The following is a 12,980-nucleotide window of genomic DNA, read 5'->3' on the forward strand; positions in this document are numbered from 1 at the left end:
TTTAGCAAGCAGGGGGGGAAAAACCTGTTTCCGTCAGGGAAAGAATTACCTTTATTGAGAAACACATGTGAATAGGTCTGTCTAGTTCGGAAGAAGTTGCCTCTCTTGGTCAACATTGGATGGTAGGGAGCTGTTTTATCCAATGTAACAAGCACTGGCCACATAGAGCTATTGAAATGTACATGGTAAATTAATTAAAATCTAATGTCACATTTAATTCATTAAGTGCTTAATAGCCATATATGATTAGTGGCTACCATATTGTGTAGTACAGATTACAGAACATTTCCATCATCATAGAAAGTTCTGTTGTATAGGACTGGTCTGGGTAAAGTTTGAGAGACAGAGAAACTACTCCACGGGAATCTTGGACTTAGAGGTGAGTAAAACTTTCACAAAGTGGCAAGGGGATCGGAACAGAGAGATGAAAATTGCAGTGTGGTGAGAAGCTAGAATCTTGTTAGAAAAGAGGGACTGTTGACTACAGAAATGTCTGAAGTGTTTTTTCAAAAACGAATACCTAATATTCAATGCTCCACCTCCTCCCACTGATACTTTTTGTTACAAATCTTCAGGAAACCTAGAATGGAACAACACAGCAAGGGCTGCTGCCTGGGCATTAGAAATAGACCACCACACCCAATGGCTAAAGCTGGTGGCCAGAGATAAGAACTTAGAGGCATCTCTCCTGCCTACCAGACTGGGCCCCCTGTTTTCCCGCCACTTCCTTTAAATAAACGACTCAGGCATTTGCCCATGAACTTAAAGTGACCCATATTCTGCTAGCTGCCACTCTCTCTTTCTCTCTGCCTGACCTTTCATTCCTGCCTCACATGATCGAGGGACGGAGAGCTGCCCTCCAGATTCATGGCACCCTCCCTGCCCAAGGTCTGTAAGTAAAAAGCTTTGACTTTGTTTCTTTTTGTGTTGGTGTATTGAATTTTCACCTTCCATCTGAAGAACCAGCGACTACCCTAGACTGGATTTTCCAAGGGAGGCCAGGATGAACACAACAGCAGGCTCCCAGTGCTAAGGCCATGGTCAGTAGGCATAAACTGGACACAGGCCAGGCAAAAGTCTCAAGGATATCTGGCAATATAACCAAGTTCCCCATGTGAGGGACATCCTGGTCTCAGGTCAGACAGCTAGGCATTAAGCCATCTGGTAGGTGAAAGAAGTGTTCTATGAAAGGCTCCTTTTCATTTCCTGTTAGGGCAGGATTGCTAGCCTCTCTGGTACTGGAACCACAGTTTAGCTAGGGGCTCTAAAAACAACTCTCCTCCACACATAGCTATGGGTCAATGGTATCTGGGGCAGTATGGGTCAGTATCATATTCAGCAGATGGAATGAAGCATAGAGATTAGAAATTCAATAGAAATAGCAACTTAAGGTCAGAGGTGACCAGGTAAGAAAAATAAGACACCGGCCCCACCTCAGTTCCCCAACATAGCCATAAGAAAGGATCCCCAGAGAGCTGTCTAAAGCAACTTGTATTAAATTAATCTAAGGCGACTTCAGCTGATTGTAGAATTACTTCAATTCTCCAACTGATACAAGTTACACACATGTGAAAAAAATTATAAATTACTATTCCTTTGTCTTTATTTCCTGACAGGCAATAAACATTTTCTTGGGCATTAAGAAGGATGAAGTAAAGAACCCAAATGCATTGTCCTCTATTTATTCAGCTCAGAAAAGGCTTAAGTTAAAAAGACATACAGATAATTTTTATGAGGTGGAAATTTCTTGACTGACAATGAGAGATCGATCATGGAAACTTCCTCTCACCCTTCTTTTATCATTGTCGGCTCTTTGCTGCTGTTTTCAGACGTGTTAGGAATAGAGAGAAACTTCTGGCAGACCTATTTTGTGAGGTAGATGTTCTAGCTTGGAATAAAGTAAAGGTTTATGTCACCAGATTTCTTGGTCAATACTAGGAAGATGTTTAGCTTCTTGGGTGGGTGCAAGAGTAATTGACTGTTCTTTTGTTTTCCAGAAACCAGTAACATCCACCGTATTAAACAAGAATTTGTTGTTTGTGGATTTTTTTAAGTCTTTTGGTCAGCCCTGCAAATAATAAAGACGTCTAAAATTAAATGAATACCAAAATAACTATGGCATTTCCTTAGTTAAGCATAATGGCTTCTTCAGAGCAGACTCACTGCATAAACACTGAACATTTTCTTTCCCGCCAGTAACATCTGTGAACAAGTTCACCACTTGGGAAAACGAGAGACTTAATAACTATGTCCAGACACGGGTGGGCACAGGTGCTTCAACAAACCATTCCACAAACACACCCCAGTTCCGACAAGTGAGCTATTTCTGACTGATCCTTTGAGACTTCCAGTCACACTGTGTGTTTGGCCTGGGAGCAGGGTGACCCACTGGCAGGGCAGTCAGCATCATTAGCTCAGGGGTTGGACTTTACTGGCAGAGTGCCTTCCCTGAACATATTGACTCTCCCAACAGAGAATGGCAGCCCAGCGATTTATTAAAAGCAATTGTGTGTTTCCTTGGTCTAGCCAAACATTTGGTGCATGTTACACAACCCTCTAAGACCAAGCTTCAGTCTGACTCCGAAGAAAAGCTTTCCCCCACTAGTCCCAGTTATAATGAACCTCTGATCTCCCACAGCGGCCATTTTCTGGGATGTTCATTGGATACTTAATCATGTACTGCCTTGTGAAAGGTACTTCTTCCACTTGTAACGAACATTTTTTATTTTTCTCATTTAAAATGTTTGCAATTTACCCCTGTTAAATTAAATTTATGAGATGGCATTGTATTGAACTCAGCTTGTACGCAAGGCCCCAAGAGACCAGCCCAACCCGGAATGGAGTCATGCGTGCTAGGTGCCACATAATCAAACTGATCATGGCTTTTAAAAAGCCAGTTTGAACAACAACAAAAACAAACCAGATTTTCAGCAACCAATCCAAACAGGTCCAGTCATCCTAAGCTGGCATGATAAGGAAACTCTCTCTTCCTTAACCCTATAAGGAAAGTAACTTTTAAACAATGAATCCACATTTTGTTTCTTGTTTTATGTTCTTCAGTCTTTCTGCCTATAAAGCCTACTCCCTCTGCTCAGCTCATTGGAGTGCCTTTCTGTTTTGTAGATGGAATGTTGCCTGATTCACAAAACACTAATAAAAAACAATTTGATCTTTTCAACACAACTTGTTGAAATTTTGTTCTTTTTCACCCTTAGCTAAATTTCATACTCTTTGATGGTAAAGACATTTTTTTAAAAAAATTATCTGATTTGTAATAGTATTAAATGTGACAGCTTATGTCTAATAGGCCTTAATCTATTTTTGTGAATTTGAAAATAGATTTTTGACATTGGAATTTAGAAATAAGCATAAACTCCTAACCCCTTATAAAATTGTTTTGGGTAGCAAAATGTCATTTATCTAGCATTCTAGTAGTGTCAGAGGGAGAGAAATTCTCTTTTATTAAAGCTGGGGATTGGTGAGTGTGTGAAGAGAAAAGGCAGAACAGATACTCTAAGGCTCGGGAGATCCAGAGTCATTATTCAATGTGCTAGCAGAAGGAAATCCGCTGAATCAATTAACTACTCAAATGTATGCTGCCTGTCTCTAGAATCATCCAGATAAAAATCAAATGCTCTTCTCTGCTTCCTAACACCCGCTATATGGAGGCTGGCTATTTTATAATAGTGATGATGTTCTGGTCATAGACACAGAGTATCTAGATTTTGCCTATAAGTGCCACATTGTATGCTCACATATTGAATGCATCAGCTAAAACATGTTCAACGTTTAGCAAGTCAGTGGTTTTAGAATACAAAGTTAGCAAACAAGCTCTTTTTTCAAATGACATTTTACTTCAAAGACCTGTGAGAAGTGAACACAACCTATTATTCTTGAATACTATAAAAAAAAAAAAATCCTAAAGAATTAGAATTATTTGGCCTGTGCAAAAGACAGAAAATTTTGAGAACAAATTAGCTGTTCTCAACCTTTTCAAAAAACAAAGCGGAAATGCATACATAAAATGCCTTTAATACATGTATAGCAAGAGGGGATTTTTCTCTACTTTCATTTTTGAGAATGACAAGCATGTGTGTTTTTATTAAATCAGAGGCAGACTTTGTTATCATAATGGTGTATCAAATGTATGTACACATGAAACCATTACCATAATCATGATAGTGAACACACTGATCACCTCTGAAAGTTTCGCCATGCCTATTTATCTCTCTCGCCTGTCTCCCAACCTGACCTCACCATCCCCAGAGGGACACAGATAACCTTCTGACACTATAGATTAGTCTGTATTTTCTAGAATTTTTTATAATTGGAATAATATATTATGTAACCTTTTTTGTTTGGCCCGTTTCGCTCAGCATAACGATTTTATGATTCATCCATGTTGTGTTCAGTACTTTTTATTGCTGAGTAGTATGCCATTGTGTGGCTATATCAAAATTTGTTAATCCATTCACCTGTCGATAGATTTTGGAGGTTGCTTCCAGTTATTGGCTATTATCAATAAAACTGCTAACATTTGTATATAAGTCTTTGTATGGGCATATGCTTTTATTTCTCTTGGGTAAATATCTAGGAGTGGAAAGGCAGAATCATATGATAGGTGTATGTTAATCTTTTTAAGAAACTACCAAATTGCTTTCCAAAGTGGTTTCCATTTTACATTGCCAACAGCAATATATGAGAGCTAAATTTCCTCTACTTCCTTGCCAACATTGATGTGATTATACCTGTAATTCTAGTTATTCTACTAGATGTATAGTAAAGTTTTGTGGTTCTTTATATTCAGCTTATATGTTCAAATGCCAATTTATAGAATGATATTCTCAACTCACTGTTTTAAAACTACATCTTTACCAGTAATAATCACAGTGTCACTGGCCATAGGGGCCTGGTAGGATTCAAAACCATAACGCAATCAATATCCAAGTGGAGGCGTCTCATCATCTTGTTGACTTCATGGTATTTATAGTTGAGGGAATGCTGGATCACCAGTGTGTCTGTCAATTTCTCTTTGGAAAAGACCCAGTGAAATTGTTGTCATATTATATGAGAAAACACCCATCTGTGGCACTGTTTTCTTTAGGCCTGTAATTTAATGAGCAAAAGAGACAAAGAAGAGGTTCTTAAGCTACTTTGTGTTTGACACTTGAGAGAGATGTGTAGGATCAGGAAGGGGATGGACTGAGCATAAAGGGCCACACTGCCCTGTTTTCCCAGTCCTAGAATAAGAAAGCTTATGTAAGAGGTAATGCTTTCAGAATCCATCAGTCATATCTCACATCGGATAGACTCTACCTTCTGGTGTTTTTATCACTCACTGTTTCAGTTCCCTTTTAGCACACTCAGGAACCCAGTTTCCTAGGGATTTTTTATTGCTGTACCTTGGACTAGAACAAAGGATGACTTTGGGCAGTTGTGTAGCCAGATAGAAACAACAGGGCTTGAAGAAGGCAGTGGGTTGTATCTCACCAGGGAAGAATTTATTTAATGGGAATTTTAATATTTGATATATTTTCCCTTACAGTAATACAGTTTTCCCTTTTCCCTTACTGCTCTTCAATAATTAAGGCCAGACTCAGAGTTTTATTATTCCAGGAAAATAATGTATAGATCAAAAATGCCACTCTTCAGATTTGAGTCTAAAATCAGATTTTTAAAATATTTTGTGAAACAACAGCATTAAAATTCAGACCCTGTTGAAACAAAAACTTTTCAAAAAAAGAAATTCCAAACTTTTCTTTATATATCAAGATCAAAACATGGGAGTGTGAACCTAAGTATTATAAGCCACAGTAAAGAAAGGAACGAAGATATGGTGTAGGGAAAGACTTCATCTAACAGAAATTAAAAAAAAAGATTTTTCTAATTGCTGTGAAGCAGACCAAGAGAGGGTGAAGGTTTGGCAAGAGGTCATATACAAGTGTCCTAGCTCCTCTCTTAGTACCAAAGTCCCTGTGATGATGAGTAGAAAGATACCAAACAGGAACAATTCAAGGGCACTGGGGCTAATGGACTGTGTCCATAGAACCAGTCTGTGAGACTACATTCCTTAGCAAAGACCTATGTTCTGTTTGGTCTTGGTGTCTGAATAGAATAGCAATCGCTGAGAGAAAGGCCTTGAACTATCTCACAGAATCCTGCATGCTGCAGCAAAATGTGGAGGAAGCAGGCAAATGTTCTGGGCTTCCCTGTGGGGCACTGAGGTGCCGGACCTGCCGCCCAAGGAAGTATGTGGTACAAGGGTTAATGCACAAAAAGGCAATGATGAAGTCCATGGCCAGTTATGTGTGAATTTCAGTACAAGTGCATAGCACCAGTCCGGACAAGGACAGCCACCACTAGCAAGTCTGCCTATCCCTCCCAGTAAGGACAAAATAGGGCATCTCAGAAAATGCTAAAGACCAGAGGATGGGTGAGGAAGAGATTACCCTCCCCAAATGCTACAAAAATGCATTTGCTTCCACTTATATCCAGAGGTCAGTTTGGACAGAAAGAAAGGGAGTAGAAATTTTGAAACTGAGAACTAATCCTGATAAGAAATTAAAACTAAGAGAATAATATACCTTTGATTGGCAAGCACAATTATTTTTTCTGCTATCATCAGCAGGAATGGGGTTTCCAAGATAAGATGAGATCAGTTTCTGGATATAAAGAAACTACATTTTGTTGCAGATTTGAATTGTGCTGTGTGCTTTTTACCAGCTCCCCCAACCCCAACCCCCAACAACCACTGCACCACACATTCCTATGTGTTAGTAGTGGTCCCAGGCAGAATTCTCCAGGGAGAGCCTGGTCCCTCAGCCTCATGCAGATGCCTCTGATCTCCCTGAGTCCCAGTCTAGAGCACCATGGCTACTCCTTTCTCTGGGAAAATGATCCTGTTGCCTTGTGCAGAATACAAATCTCCTGTAATAAATAAACACATATAATGATGCTTTGTTGATTCAGGTCATCTCACCCTTTCTCCTATAGAGGGGAGGACAAGAGAATTAGACACTTGTTTTGACTCTTTCTCAAACATGGATAGTGTATATGAAAAGGAGACACAAAGCAGGTTTATACAAGTCTCTTTTTCTATTCTGTTAGTCTTATATATAGTTCTATAAAAAACACATAAAAATGACAGAAATAATACTTAACTTTTAACTTCTAATTGATTCTAATAATCACATAAAGTAGAAATCTTGACACAATCAGGAATTATAGTTGGTCATTAATTAAAAAGTCAGTTAAAACACCTACTTATGAAAGTTATACATACCTTTCCCTTTTAAATTAAAATATGTATTTATTCACCATTATGCAAATTATACAAATGAATGCTCTTTTGCTTACCAATCTTTTGATTTAAAGTCAATAGGTCAAATGATTAAACACATGATGTTATTCTTAATAAACTACTTCACTGTGTATTATTTATAATTTATAATTTTTATGTAATCCACTTATTTAATGTGAATTGAGCTCTTGAAAATACTTGTGAAACAATTTCAGTGTAAAATTATTCTAGAGTAAGATGATTCTCCACTCTATTTTTTACACTAACTATCCACAGGTAATTCATTGGTAATTTTTAATTACTCATCTCTATCTGATTTTGAATAAGTTTTCCACTTAATTTTCATAGAAGCAACTTTTAAAATGTTTTCATTCATAGTTTATTGATTTATATAACATGTGTTTAGTTTACACATTTAATATTATAAGTACAACTGGCATAAATTGATTTGGAAATAAACACAGCTGGTTATGGTATTGGTCAACATATATCTCAATTGGTAGGTGCTTGCCAGAATAAAGGCTGCCAAGAGTGAACATTCAGCAAGCCATGGGCAACAGTGTGCTGGAATGGAAAATACTGGTTAGTACGGAAAGTTGATGAATTGGTCATAAAGTAATAGAGTTTATTACAAAACCATTCCCAGCAAATTCATATTGCATTACACAGCAATTTTTTACAAAGTTAACCAGAAGCATCCTTTATCAATGAAGTCAATCAGTTTTCATGTGCTGCTTTGTAGTGCTCAGTAAGGCACTCTCTAATATGATTTGTTATTTTTGTCTTCATACAGGTTGAGCATCCCTTATCTGAAAATCCAAAATCCAAAACTGTTTGAGCACTGACATGACTTCTCAAGTGGAAAATTTCACACATAAGTATTTAATACAAACTTTGTTTCATGAACTACATTATTTAAATAATGTGTAAAACTACAATAGATCAGGCTATGTATATAATAAAGGGTGTATAAATTTCATAATAAGTATGAAATAAATTTCATAAATGAATAACGTAAATAACAAATTAATTTAATGTTAAGAGGGGTCCCATCCTCAAGATATCTTATTATATATATGCAAATATTCCAAAATCTGAAGAAATCTGAAATCTGAAACCCTTCTGTTCCTAAGCATTTTGAATAAGAGATATTCAGCCTGTAATCTATTTATTTCCTACCTGGTCCTCTAGCTTTAAGATATTGAGTAAGTCCTGGGTTTTTAATGTACATAGGAAGCTTTTACCTTGGCATTTTAGTTAGTTCTATTCTGCTTTTCTGCAATTATTCCCTATTTTCTTGCCACTGTTTTGCCTACTTTTTATCAATTCCCAAGATCAGTTCTATACCATGTTTTAAATAAGCAATTTTTCAAATTGTTTACCAATCAATAAAGCCGGGACAGGGACACTGTGATGGTTAATTTTATGTGTCAACTTGACTGGGCCATGACATGCCCACATATTTTGTTAAACATTTTGTCTGAGTGAGAGTTTCAAGAAAAGATTATCATTTGGATCAGATTAAGTAAAGCAGATTTCCCATCCTAGGATGGGTTGGCCTCATCTAATCCATTGGAGGCTTGAATAGAACAACAGGTCTCCAGTAAGGAAGAGTTTGCTAGCCCAACCTGTTTTGAAGCTGGGGCATCAGTCTTCTCCCGCACTCAGACTGGAACTTATATGATTGTTTCTCCCATTTTTTAGGGCTTCAGACTTGGACTGGAGCTACACCCCCACCTCTCCTGGGTCTCCAGCCTGCAGAAGAAAGATTCCAGGACTTCTCAGCCTCCATAAATGCATAAGCTAATTCCTTATAATAAATCTCTCTCTCTCTCTTTCTCTCTCTCTCTCCTCTACACACACACACACACACACACACACACACACACACACACATCCTCCTATTGGTTCTGTTTCTCTGGAGATCTTGACTAATACAAGCACCTTTCAATCAGATTGGAGGCTGCCTAATGCTGGAAGTGGGCCATCCATCTCTACTGTGCTAAATTTCAACCTTTTAGTTGCCTGATCACGGAGAGTTCTAGGTGGCCTAGGTAGCAGAAGCACAGTCAAAGGCTTAGAACAGCAGCTATTTGTCCTCATGTATCTTAATATTTTAGCAAGTACAACTCTATCTGTGTGTGACAACAAACTACAGAATTCTCTTATAATTCTAAGGCATTTTTAGTGTGTGTGTGTGTTTGTGTACACAAATGCACATGCACGCTAACATAACTCCCAGAAATGATTTCCACTGACAAGTCATAAAGAGTTGCAAAAAAAAAAATATATGACTAATTTAGTACATAATACTAATTCTTTTTAGACTTTTCATCACAGGGAGTCAAATATTAATAATTTTACCATAAAAGTGGAGGTAATCGGAAAATATTCTCACTTCTGACGGAATACTTTCAAGTTGAAATGGTGTTATGTTTCAATTAATAGCCTGGATCTTGTTAAGTCATTAACACATTCTAAATTCAGGGACACAAATTTGAAGTAAAGCAAGCGAGAAGGAGGAGGGATCTTAAAGCTTTAAAATATGTCCCTGCTTTAAGCTGAAGTTAAAGCTGACCATATAGAAGACATAAAGTACTTTTTAGTGTGAAATTATGTTTGTGGTTATGTTTCTATTTGATGAGAAATGTTGTTTGTGACAATTATCCATCCTTACTGTGAAATTTCATTTTTATTAAAAATGTGGGTATTACTCAAGTATTCATAGATAAACTCATATGCTATCATGACTTTGTTTCAAAAGAATTCAGTGGACAGGTGGAGGAGTAGGAAGTATGGATAAAATGAGATTGGCTGTGTTTGATAATTATTAAAGCTGGTGATGGGTAAATGGGGGTTCATTATATTATTCTATTTTTATATATGTTTGAAGTTTTCCACAGTACAAAGTTTTTTTCTCTCCATTTTCTATTTTTTTATTTTAGCCATAATTATACTTGTGTCTCTTATTCATATTTTAAAATGTAAAATAAAAGATCATTAACATGGTATGTATCCAATGAAAATTAAAATAAATCATAAAATAATGAGCCCTTTTTCATAGCCATTCCATTATTAGTCTTTTAATCATGATAGTGTTCTTTATGGGAATTGGAGAAATTACTTTGGGTTCATCATTACAGAGTTAATAAAGTTTAGAGAATTTCTGTTTGTTAATTCATTTAACAAATATTGAGTACCTCCTTTGTACCAGAAACAGTATGGGAGGGTTATCTGCACTGAGTGAAAATATATTTTTTTCATTCCCCTCCAACAGACAATTATCAAATCTATGCTACATTTTAGCTATTTTCTTGTTTATCAGCTCAAGGCATATAGCATCCTTTATGAAAATATTGCCGAATTTTGCTTTCTGCTTATTTTTAGAAATAACATGTTTTCATATTCTGAGTATTTTTTAATTTATTGATTTCTATAAATAGTCCATCATCAAAGTGGGATAGAACAATAGATAAATTAACTACCTTTTGGAACTGGCCTGGTATCTAACATATGAAGAAGGTAAAAATACTAATTATAGAATGGTACAGTAAAAAAGAATACAACCTTGTGAGAGGCTAATGTCAGGTCTGAAATTTTATTTTACTCTACTTACAAACTATTAAGTCAGACTGTTATGATTTCATATGAAGTTGTAGACCCTTGGATCAGAAACACAGGAGTTTATTAAGCATAACACAGCAAGCAGTGTGAGGTTCTTCCTGCTCAAGTCCCACCAGCATGACCCAATGTGTTCAGATGTTTGGGACACACAGTGGGTTTGCATCGCAGCTAAGGAACACTGAACTTGGAGAATCCACTGCTTTTATAGCAAACAATAAGCAAGCCCATTCTTTTTTCAGTCTGGGGGAATATGCTTACCTCATCGCTCAGAAGAGATTAAAAATATTCAGTGTATCCCAGACAAGGAACTGGGCTAGAGGACGTCTATAGTCACTCCCATCCATGATGTGCTAAGCAGTAAGCTGTGTTCTGCAACTGTGTTTTTCTGTTGCCCATTAGACATGAATTAGACATGAGAATCCCTAAGTCAATCATTCAATAACAGTTGTTGTTGCTTTTTTTTTTTTTGAGACAGGATCTTGCTCTGTAGTCTAGGCTGAAGTGCAGTGGTATGATCATAGCTCAGTGCAGCCTTGCACTCCTAGCCTCAATCCTCTCACCTCAGCCTCCCAAAATGCTGGGGTTACAGGTGTGAGCCACTGTGCCTGACCTGACCCCAATCACAGTTTTTAAATAGAATAAAAAGATACAATTTTTCAGTAATAAGTTTCTCCTTCTGGGACCCCATTCTTTTATGCTAAATACTTAAGATAAAATAAGTAAAATTCAGTGATTTCACAGCTATTTTGGTTTTAACCTTCAATGATGTTGGGGCCACTGCTTCTCTGGGGTTTGATGCTCCTAGGACTTACATAAAGTAATACTGCTGTGGTGGGAGTGAGGATGAGGAGGAAAGGAAGATGTTCACCCTGGTCTGCTCAGGTTCTAGGCTGTATTCTTGTTTTACACATCATTTCTGTCATGTGCATACAGGCCATTTGCAGGACTTTCTTGGATTTATGGTAAGTCATAAAGAAAAAAAGGAGTACATCAGTTAACAAAGTATTACCTCCACCACACCAACCTAATCAAACATTGCTTGATGACTAAAAGCATGTATGTGTAGGACGAAAGTAAGAGTCTAACTCTTGTAAAGTTAAAAGCCACTTGTCTTCAGATTTTTCTCCCTCCTATATGAAGCCTAGCATGGAGTATATGTACAATTGCACATATGTTTCTTGGCAATGTAGAATCTAGAAAGAGTAAGCTACTAAACATTACTCACTATGACCAGGAGAGGGCACCTAGCACAAATGAATAAAATAATTCAGTCAACACCAGGTTTTATTTAAAGATTCCTTTTGGACTCTACCATTTGCATTTTACAAACCAATTTATTTTATGTGTCCACTTTAAACTGGTTTTGATCTAAGGATAACTTTGATTACACATTCTTCCTGATGACCGTCTCCTACAATATATTATCCCAGGTGGCTGAGATACTGATTTTTCTACACAGGATGCAAGAACAACAAGTCCACACAAATAGGAAACAATTACAGAGGAAAAAAATTATTTTTGTAGATAATTTTCAAAAATTAATGCTCTAGAGGAATTAAAATGTGTTGAAGCAATCTTTCAGAAGAGGAGAAACTCATATATTTATTGAAATCTTGTACAGGAAAGACTTCTTGTTCTTTTTCTTTCCTCCATTTCTTATGCATGTACGTGGTTTGGTGTAGATTGCAAGCCATGTTCAAAAAATTACCTTTGAACACTCTCAAACATGGGAAAGGATATTATTCTGTCATAAAACAAATGGAACACTATATTTCCCAGAAAAAAAAAAAGAAGAAACTTGAATTCTATGTATTTCCTTTCTGGCCTAGTAGACATAAACAATACATTGGCCAACCATGTTCTTCAGGCATATAATTTTCTTTCTTCCTACAGTGGACATGCCCTGGGAAAATACAAATAACTTCTAATTTCAAATCGTTTCAACACAAAAAGAAAGTAGGCCACCTTGACCAGAGCACAAAATAATCTTTTCCAAGAGGACTTGAATGAGTACCTCATTCTCCAAGGGAAAAATACATACCAGGAGTTTTTACTG

At 36.9% G+C, this 12,980-nt stretch overlaps 1 long non-coding RNA gene across 1 annotated transcript; it reads left to right on the forward strand.

The window, feature by feature from the left end:
• Positions 1–701: 701 nt before the first annotated feature.
• Positions 702–10,454, forward strand: LOC119627721 (uncharacterized). The gene is made up of 3 exons (XR_005243950.2): positions 702–888; positions 8,094–8,178; positions 9,005–10,454. It is a non-coding gene; the product is annotated as an uncharacterized lncRNA (long non-coding RNA).
• Positions 10,455–12,980: the final 2,526 nt, after the last annotated feature.

The sequence above is a fragment of the Chlorocebus sabaeus genome, chromosome 23, assembly GCF_047675955.1.
Source record: "Chlorocebus sabaeus isolate Y175 chromosome 23, mChlSab1.0.hap1, whole genome shotgun sequence".
NCBI classification, from domain to species: domain Eukaryota; kingdom Metazoa; phylum Chordata; class Mammalia; order Primates; family Cercopithecidae; genus Chlorocebus; species Chlorocebus sabaeus.